This window comes from Centruroides sculpturatus, unplaced genomic scaffold (assembly GCF_000671375.1).
Source record: "Centruroides sculpturatus isolate CEXI.00-Female unplaced genomic scaffold, Cexi_2.0 scaffold2187, whole genome shotgun sequence".
NCBI lineage: Eukaryota > Metazoa > Arthropoda > Arachnida > Scorpiones > Buthidae > Centruroides > Centruroides sculpturatus.
The window spans coordinates 1-9,259 of record NW_019386300.1 but is presented as its reverse complement, the minus strand read 5'-3'; the positions used below and the strand labels follow the sequence as shown (position 1 = coordinate 9,259).

The 9,259-nt window shown below is 27.1% G+C and overlaps 1 pseudogene; it reads right to left on the bottom strand.

Moving 5' to 3' along the window:
• Positions 1–1,645: 1,645 nt before the first annotated feature.
• Positions 1,646–2,899, bottom strand: LOC111614470 (annotated as a pseudogene).
• Positions 2,900–9,259: the final 6,360 nt, after the last annotated feature.

Genomic DNA, 9,259 nt, shown 5'->3' with positions numbered 1-9,259 from the left:
TAACAATACACTAAATTTTTTAATAAAACTGGCTAACCGCTGTCGTAAGATACTTTTGGTGTTCTCCACCGAAATTAAAGAAACGTGACACAGAGACTTTTCTTCGCCCCATCAGTAGTATATAAATGTATGTTCTGCCCCACATATTTCAGATTTTTAAAATCATATGAATTTAATCAAATCAATATTAAAAATCATAAAATCAATAGTAAAAATTAACTAAATTTAAAAACTGTTGAAATCTTATTCACTTATTATAAAATTCACTAAATTTTAAAAACTCATCAATTTTTACAAATTTACTAAATTTAATCACACTGACAGTTAAAGAAAATATAAAAAAAGTTAATAATATACTTATTTCCACAATCTCGTTGATTTATTTAAAGAAAAGTAAATATAAAAAAAGTCAAACAAACTGAATAATATGAGCTTTATAATTATTCCCACGATTTTCCATACCCTGTAAACAAATTTAAAATTACTCATCTCCTCTAAATCTTCATCTTTTAATTTTTTATTAAATCGATCAGGTAGAAAAACTTGAAATTCTTCACCCTGAAGAACTACTAATTTTTTATCACCAAAGCGAGTGGATATTGTTTTAATATAAAAAATGGATATTCGTAATCAATTTTCAATTCATTTAATTTTTTTGTTGGAATATTTTGAAGTTTACCAATATTGTTTATTTTCTTCTTTGTTTCCATTTATATTGAAAAAAAATTATTCAATATAGGAAACTATCTATCAATATGTATAAATTTACCTTGCGGTGTACATAAAATCTACCACGAGGTGTATTAACATAATCAAAGATATATAAATACCTCCTTTCATCCTTTTAAATATAATTAAATCTTTCTTTCTCGCCATAGTGAATTATTGTCAATTCTAGTTTATTAATATCAATCTCCATTTATATTAGAAAAAAAAAATATTTATTACAAATTCTAGCCAACAATGAAACAACTATATTTTTATAATTATTTTCAACAAATTTGTCAGAGAACTTTTTATTCAAAATAACATCACACTAATCAATTTTGTTTTTATGTTTTATAATAAGATCTTCGGATAATTCTTGATATTTAACAACTATTTTCCAGTCTAATACTTTTAAACGATCTAAGTCTTCAAGTAATTGTTCTGATATGGTTTGATATCTTAAAATTAATTTTAAATTTAATTTTAGAGCATATTTCCTAATAAACTCATTATCTAATTTTTGATATTGAGATCTAGCATCCCAATTTACTTTATTTTTATATTTTTCAATAAATTCAGAAAATAATTTTTGATGTGTAGAGATGAGTTTCCAATCAACCTTTTCATTATATTGTCTTATAAAATTTTCTGAGAGGGTTTGATGTTCTGATATTTTTTCCAGTTTACTCTATCTTTAAATTCAGTAATAAAAATTTCAGACAATTTTTGATTAGAAGATATTGAATCCCAATTAACTCTATTTTTAAATTCTATTATAAAACGTTCTGATAATTTTTGATATATAGAAATCAAATCCCAGTTAACTTCATCTTTAAATTCTCTTATTAAATCTTCTGATAAATTCTCTCGTTTTGAAAAATTATCCCAATTAATAGCCCTATTTATTCTAGAGTCCATTTATATAATAAAAAATCAATCAATCACTTTTTATTTTATAATGACCTAATGCTAATGTGTTAATTCCATCCTCCAATATATGTCTCTTATCATCAAGAGGTAATAAAACCTTCTTGTTAACTTCTATTGAATAAAGTTCATGTTTCTTGCTTCTAATTAGATTCATTGTTCTAGAATGTTCTGTTTTATTAAATAAACAGTCTTTATAATCGTCAAATTATATTTTATTTTTAACAACACATTTCTTTACTCCTTTTGATTTCTTTGTAACCTGATCTTCTACTTTTAAAGCATACATTTTTGCTCTTAAACCAACAAATTCTCTCATTATTTTTCCATTATTCTCATCCTTTATTTTACCTAACACCTTCTTATTAACTCTCAGTATACCATATTGATTATTCTCAAGATAATCGGATTTATCAAAGTAATCAATCATTCCCTTCATATCCTGATAAATATCATCTGTTTTTATATCATATATATAACTGTCCGTATCCTGATATAACAATTTTATGTTATCTCCATATTTAGGTTTCATTATATTATAATGGAAATCATACATCAAATGCTTTGAAAGATCTAATATACTCATTCCCACATAGATGGGTTTATTAAAGACTATTTTTTTCTTATACATGTGAATAGCACATAGGTTTTCAGTAAATATGGTTCGATGTTTAAAGTTCGGCTTTGCGATTAATTTTTCTACTTTTTGGGGGTCACAACATAATCTTATATCAACACGATTTCTTATATTTTCCATTGTCTTTCCAAACACAGAGTTGTTCAATAGTTTAAAAAAGTCTTTTTCAAAATCATTAGTTGCTTTGGTTCTCATTTCTGAATTCAGATCTACGTATTTCTTTAACCGATCTGATTGCCTGAATTCTAATACTCTATGTATTTTTTTAAGTTTCATCCCCATTTTTAAATATTGTTTAAGATTTCTATAATGAAGCACATACTTATTTTTATCATATAATGTGGTTAATAATTTAGATTGTTTTGATCCATCTGGTATTCTGTTCTCTGGAGCTAAAGGTAGATCAGAATGATAATCATGTAATTCTTTTGGATATTCCAGATCAACTTCTAATATATATCCTTTTTTATTGTCATCAGGAATATTCAAGAAGAAATCAATATTATTTTCCTCACTCCATTTAAATCCACTATATGGTAAATATTGACTCATGGCCCATCCATATAAGTTATTAGCATCTAGATACATCAAATAATTAGATTCCTTGTTTTTATCATACTCTTTCATATACTTGTTATTTGCATTTCCATACCTTTTACAACATTGAGAAATTCCTCCTCTTATTCATTTCTCTATCATTAAAATCATATCATAATCAGTTAATAAATCTAAATGTACATCAGTCATCTTTAACATTGCTTCCCATGATAATCCAGGTGCTGTATAATACCATGCTGGGTCTAATTTATAAGTTTTCAAGCATACATCTCTAAAATACTCAAAGATGTCTGCTGGTATCAAAACATCTGTTTTCACATAAAGATCTGAATATTCTCCCATATTCCTAATCTTAAATGCTTCCCATACGTTTTGAGCATGTTCATAATCTTTATCCGTTATATCACATTCATTTAATATAAGTAGTAGTGGTTTGACACATACTGATCACAAAATTAATTTCAGATGTCAATTAAATTAAAATTTCAAATAAAAATTTGTTAAATAGAATTATTTCAGACGTTGATTAAATTAAAATTTCAAATAAAAATTTGTTNGATAATTTAAATTACATCGGTTATGAGCAGGACCCCTATACCTGCCTGTCAAATGATCATGATCTTTAACTTTATCTTCTTTTATCTCCTTACCACATATATGACAGATATTAGTATTTTTATAATGTTTTTCATCTTCTACAGTCATATTTATTGGCTTAATGTCTTTATATATCTTTTCAATTTCCTCAACTTCATTTTTTAACATCTCTACAAACTTTTTTACTACATCAGGCCCTCTGTATATAACTGGTTCCTTATATTCTCCATGTACATACTTTATGTAATAAGAAAAACTCATTGGTTCATGTTTTTGATATTTCTCTGTATAAGACTTAGATGGATCTGGTTAACATGAGTCTATTTTCTTAGTTAAACACTCAAAGTCAGCATATATCACAAATGGTATCCTCAATGAATTTTTTAAGTTTTCAAATAAAATAGTTCCTCCAATAGTTTGTATCTTCCCCATCTTTTTTTCTTTACAATCAGTTTCATGATTCATTAATTGTTCTACTGAATTTATAGTATGTTAGACACTATTCACATATATAAATCTTTCTTTCATGCTTTGTGATTTGTGCTCTAACTAATCTAGAAAGATTCTTTATCAAACAGTAATGTAAATTTTCTTCATTTTTAAAATATAATAAATATACATGCTTATTTAGTTTATTTTCTGTTATTCTTATAGGATAAATTTCATAATTTATTTCTTTTTTCTCTTCTTCTTTATTTTTAGACAGCCCATTAAAGTATAAACATTCACTGATATATTCAATTTTTTTCACATTTACCTATATCAGATAAAGCAATAGGTGATTTGATTCCTTTAAGTTTTTCTTTAATTTCATCAATGTTATACAGTAATTACTAACTCGACCATTGTTTCTTCCTACTGGATTTAAATATGCAGCGATGCAATAAGCAAAACATTCTTGATCTTTATTCTTAATATTCAATACAGCTTTCTTGTCTCTGATTGTTTTTGGTAATTCAATGTAAGATGATCCTGTAAATGGAACATATTTATTAATTCTTAGCTCTAAATTATATATTTCTATTAAAGACCATCCAGATCCTTTTGCTTCAAATTCATCCATCTCTCTTATTAGTTTATCAATTACTCTATTATAAAAAGCATTCAAATCTGTTGATTCTAAAATAATCTCATTTCCAATTATAAATAAAAAGCCCTTGTTCTCATTTTCTCTTTGACACAGAAAAATTTGAAATTTACTTTCAAGTTCATTGTTTACAGTATCTCTGATATCTTTTCAATAACTATATCTCTAACATCTTCTAAAAATTCTCTTGGTATGATATGATCAGACATATTCCTAATCGAATACGTTTTTAATCTTGATTCGAATGCTGTCTCAATCTCTTGGATAGGTTCACCATTGTATAATGCATTCTTATGTTCTCTTTTTTCAATGTGGAGATTTTCATAGGTTGGTTTATAGTAATGATTACAGATGCCACATTTTATTTGCTTTTCTCTTTCTTTTCTTGGTTTTGAAAAAATATCCTCACGAAAGTTAAATATAATACTAATTATATTTTTTTCTCTTGGTTGTCTTGAATTTATTATAACATCATCATGAAAGTTAAATATATTACTAAATTTATATCTCTCTATAAAATCAATCAAGTCTGCTTTCCCTAATCTTGAATAACCTCTAAGATTATTATCTCTACAAAGTTGACGCAGCTGTTGAATAGTTTCTCTTTGTCTATAATTTTTATTATTTTGTGATTGTCCATAATTTATAATAAAATCAATTAGGTCTGCTTTCCTTAATCTTGAATATCCTCTAATATTATTATCTCTACAATGTTGATGTAATTGACGAAGAGTTTGTGATTGAAATATTTGCTCCATTTAATAGGGGGAAAAAAACATTCAATAAATTTTCGCTTTCGAACACGTCTTACAAATATAACCATATCCATCTGTATTACTTTTGTTTTTACGAAATTCATCTAAAAGATTTTTCTTCCTTACAATCACTACACTTTTTAATTTTATTTAATCGCCTTCTATGAATATTAGTTTTCATATGATCTTCTAAGTGTAATTTAAAAAATTTTTTACCACATTCACATTTTATTAATTCAGCTTTGTTCTTTTCATAATAACTTTTAAAGTATTTACTGATACAAGCTTTACACCAATAGCAATGACTATCTTTAGAATGATTATTTATACTATATTCTTCGAAGGGTTTATTTATTTTACAATTATAACACTGTTTCATTTAATAACAGAAAATTTGTTCAAAATCTTGCTTCATAACAAGGTCATTTACTGATGACGTGTTTAATTATACGAAGTGAACGGTATTTATACTAATCACTTTTTTGTCATCAATATTGATGGTGTGGTCTGTTTTACTATCATTTCTCTATTCCTGTAATTTGAATATTTTAATCAAATTTGGAGTTTTGTTTAATTAGAATATGAACTAATAAATTACTAAGTAAAAAGATAATTAAATAATAATTAAGTGTATATACAAAATAAACTTCTCATTTTCTTAAGAGTTTTTAAATATTGATGGTGTGGTCTGTTTTACTATCATTTCTCTATTCCTGTAATTTGAATATTTTAATCAAATTTGGAGTTTCGTTTAATTAGAATATGAACTAATAAATTACTAAGTAAAANTTAAATATTCAATCAAACTCATTTCTATACGGTTTGCAATTTTGTATTCTTCTTCGTAACCATATTTCGAGTAATGCAAATTCAACTTTCTTCTTTTTAAGATACTAAATTGTAGAGAAATATATGTAGAAAAGAATAGAAGAATCATCGAAGCTAGGGTGGCATTCTCTTTATACATCTTCATCACTCGAAGGAAATAATAATCTGGCATGAAGATTTGTAACATGAATTTGAATGCATTTAACCAAAGATATGCTTCAAGAAAATTCGCATAAACTTTAAAATAATTTGACGAAAAAAGTTTTCTTTTTCTTTTGTTTTCATACTTCACGCATTGGGAAGTATCGAGAATATCTATTCCGTATGCTTTTAGAGTAGAGAAGATAGGACCATATAAGTATAATGGGCAACGCTTCATTTTTTTCCTCGAAAACGTTTTAGAAGTATAAAAAATCTACTTACTTTCCGTTAATTTTTGAATATTTCTAATACAGTGGTACCTCAACTTATGAGCTTTTCAACATAAGCTACCGAATTTTTGCTGAGTTGAGAACTAAAATTGTAGTTACGGCCAGATTCATATACCCAATCGCTGGTTGGCGCAGCGAACCTTAGACTAAGAAAAAGATGAAAGACTGACGTAATATCGTCATTGTTGTTACTCTTCCAATGTCTGACAGGCTAACTTATAGTAAAGGACGTAATCGAGTGACGTAGTTATTAGTTTATTATCATGTTGCATGCCGCGTTACTGTTTCTTATTTCTCTAATTTTTCATTTTTTATTTTATATCTAAGCAGCGAACGCCGAAACGTCCGTAAAACTAGTTTTATAGCGATACATTGTATTGTGTTTTTGTGCACTATTCGTTATTAATAATTTCATTTTTTTATTTAAAAACATGCAGAAAAAAACTGCAGTGTTTTGGAAGTCCGTAACGGATTTATCGCATTTCATTTCATTCCATTGCAGAAAATTGATTTGACAAACGAGTAATTTGAGTTACGACTACTGTCACGGAACGAATTAAAATCATAAGTGTATTATCTTTACTGATGATTGATTCTGTCTTTCAGATATTATTGTAAGAGCGACTGCATCACTTGATATGAGCCAACTATACGAGATTATACATAATTTACCATTTATATAAGAAAGAATGATGTACACTCGCAACGGTTGAGAAATCATTAAAGGATCTCTTATTTATGAGCCAATTGCAAAGCTTATTTCCTTTCACAAATTTCAAATTTTTGTCAGATTCTTTATTCGTGTTAAGTAACAAGTCATTACACGTTACGAATTATTCAGAAAATTCATTACTTTTCATTAAATTTTATGGAAAAAAAGCTCAAAATAGGCCTAATAACACTAACTGAATTTATTTCCATAAACAGAGAAATCAGCTTAGGTTTAGACCAGTTATTTATTACCTCAAGCGTTTTAACAAGACAAACAAATCCCTCTTATGTGCAAAACTTCAATACGAAATTTATTAATATTTATACTTCGCATTCTAAGATCCATAACGCCTAATTTCTCAAATTACGGCCCTATAATTTATAGCAACTTAGAGCGTGTATAACTACATATGTACAATACGTACAAAGCAAATAGAAAGTCGTGGATTAGGTAATAGGCGCTCAAGAAACCTGCCTTGGCTATGGTCGTCTTCAGGAATCTAAAAAATGATTTAGTAAAAAGTTAGTATGGCACAAAATTCAGTAAACGTTCAAAACTTGTATATTATAAAGAATTATTATCATTCTATAAGGATTTTGTTGTATTTTTAATGCGAAATCTCCTCTTTTACATAATGACCCTCATTACAAAATTGCGTCTAAACAGCCTCAAGGAAATATAATCGAAATTTGGATTAAATTTTTATTTGTGATCGAAACTTGATGTGTTTATATAGATTTAATTTGTCATATATATGAGATATAAAAAATTGCGAGAAGTAAACACTTCTCACAATTAAGACAACGGTAAAAATCTTTTAAATTAAGGAGTTTTTCTTTGATGAATGTAAGCTTGACACTTCAAAGATTTTAAATATTTCTTTTCTGAGTTTAGTAAAATCGTTATGCCAAGTTGTACTTCGCATAAATTTAAGGTTTGTTATTGTGGACATTTTCAATATTAATCAATCGTAATAAAAAACAAAAATGTTGTATTCAAGAAATTATTTTACAACATTAATGTTTTCATCACTATTATTTAAGATGCTTAAAGCGGCATTTCTTTACCGTTTTTACCATTGAAATGTCTGAAAAATTTTAACGATACGATGGTATCTATTTATATATATATAACCCATTCAACAGGTATCCGTCCGTCCGTCCCGTAACCGTTTGATAACGGACACTAGAGGCGCCTCTATCGTGTGTCATATTTCAAATATTCAAATTAAATTAACAATTTTAATTATTATTTAAATTACCAATATAAATTATTATTATTTATTTGGCCAATAAATTATTATTTGGTCAATACAACAATATAAACAATTTATAATTAACAACAATTAATAAGTAATATATTCCTATTACAAATACAGTATACAGTATTTGTAATAGGAATTTATTACTGTCACGGAATGCATGTAATGTTCACTAGGGGCGAATAACGAAAAACCGGATAGGTTTGAATCACTACGTAAGACCATAAGGTTTGAAATAGTTAAGGTAATATAACGTAATATTTTAATTTAATATCTATTAACCCATTCAAAGGGTAATGGCAATTTGTAAATAACGCCTACTAGGGGGCGTCTCAGGCTACTAGTATTATTATATTTGAAGTGTATGAAACACGAGCGCACGAGGAAATAGTCTATAACATTAACAATTGAAAATCAACGCTGTGACTATACTATCAAATTTTCATATTAGACTTGTCGTTTCTTTTTCTATTTTCAGTAACGTTTGAAGTTTATCCTTATGATTTTTTCAACTGCAATACATCATAAATCGAAAACCACCATTTACTTCACATCATCCTGTCTGTTGGCTTCCTTTTCCATTGATGAAATGCATTTACTTTCTATTTTCACTATTATGAGAATAATACAATTATTATTACACGAAGGTATCGCAATAATAATAAGGCCAGCAGTCTGATGTGGTCTTACTTACTACCATTTATTAGGTTAACACTGGTTAACTTGGAGAATGCCGACGTTTACCGATGGATGACGAA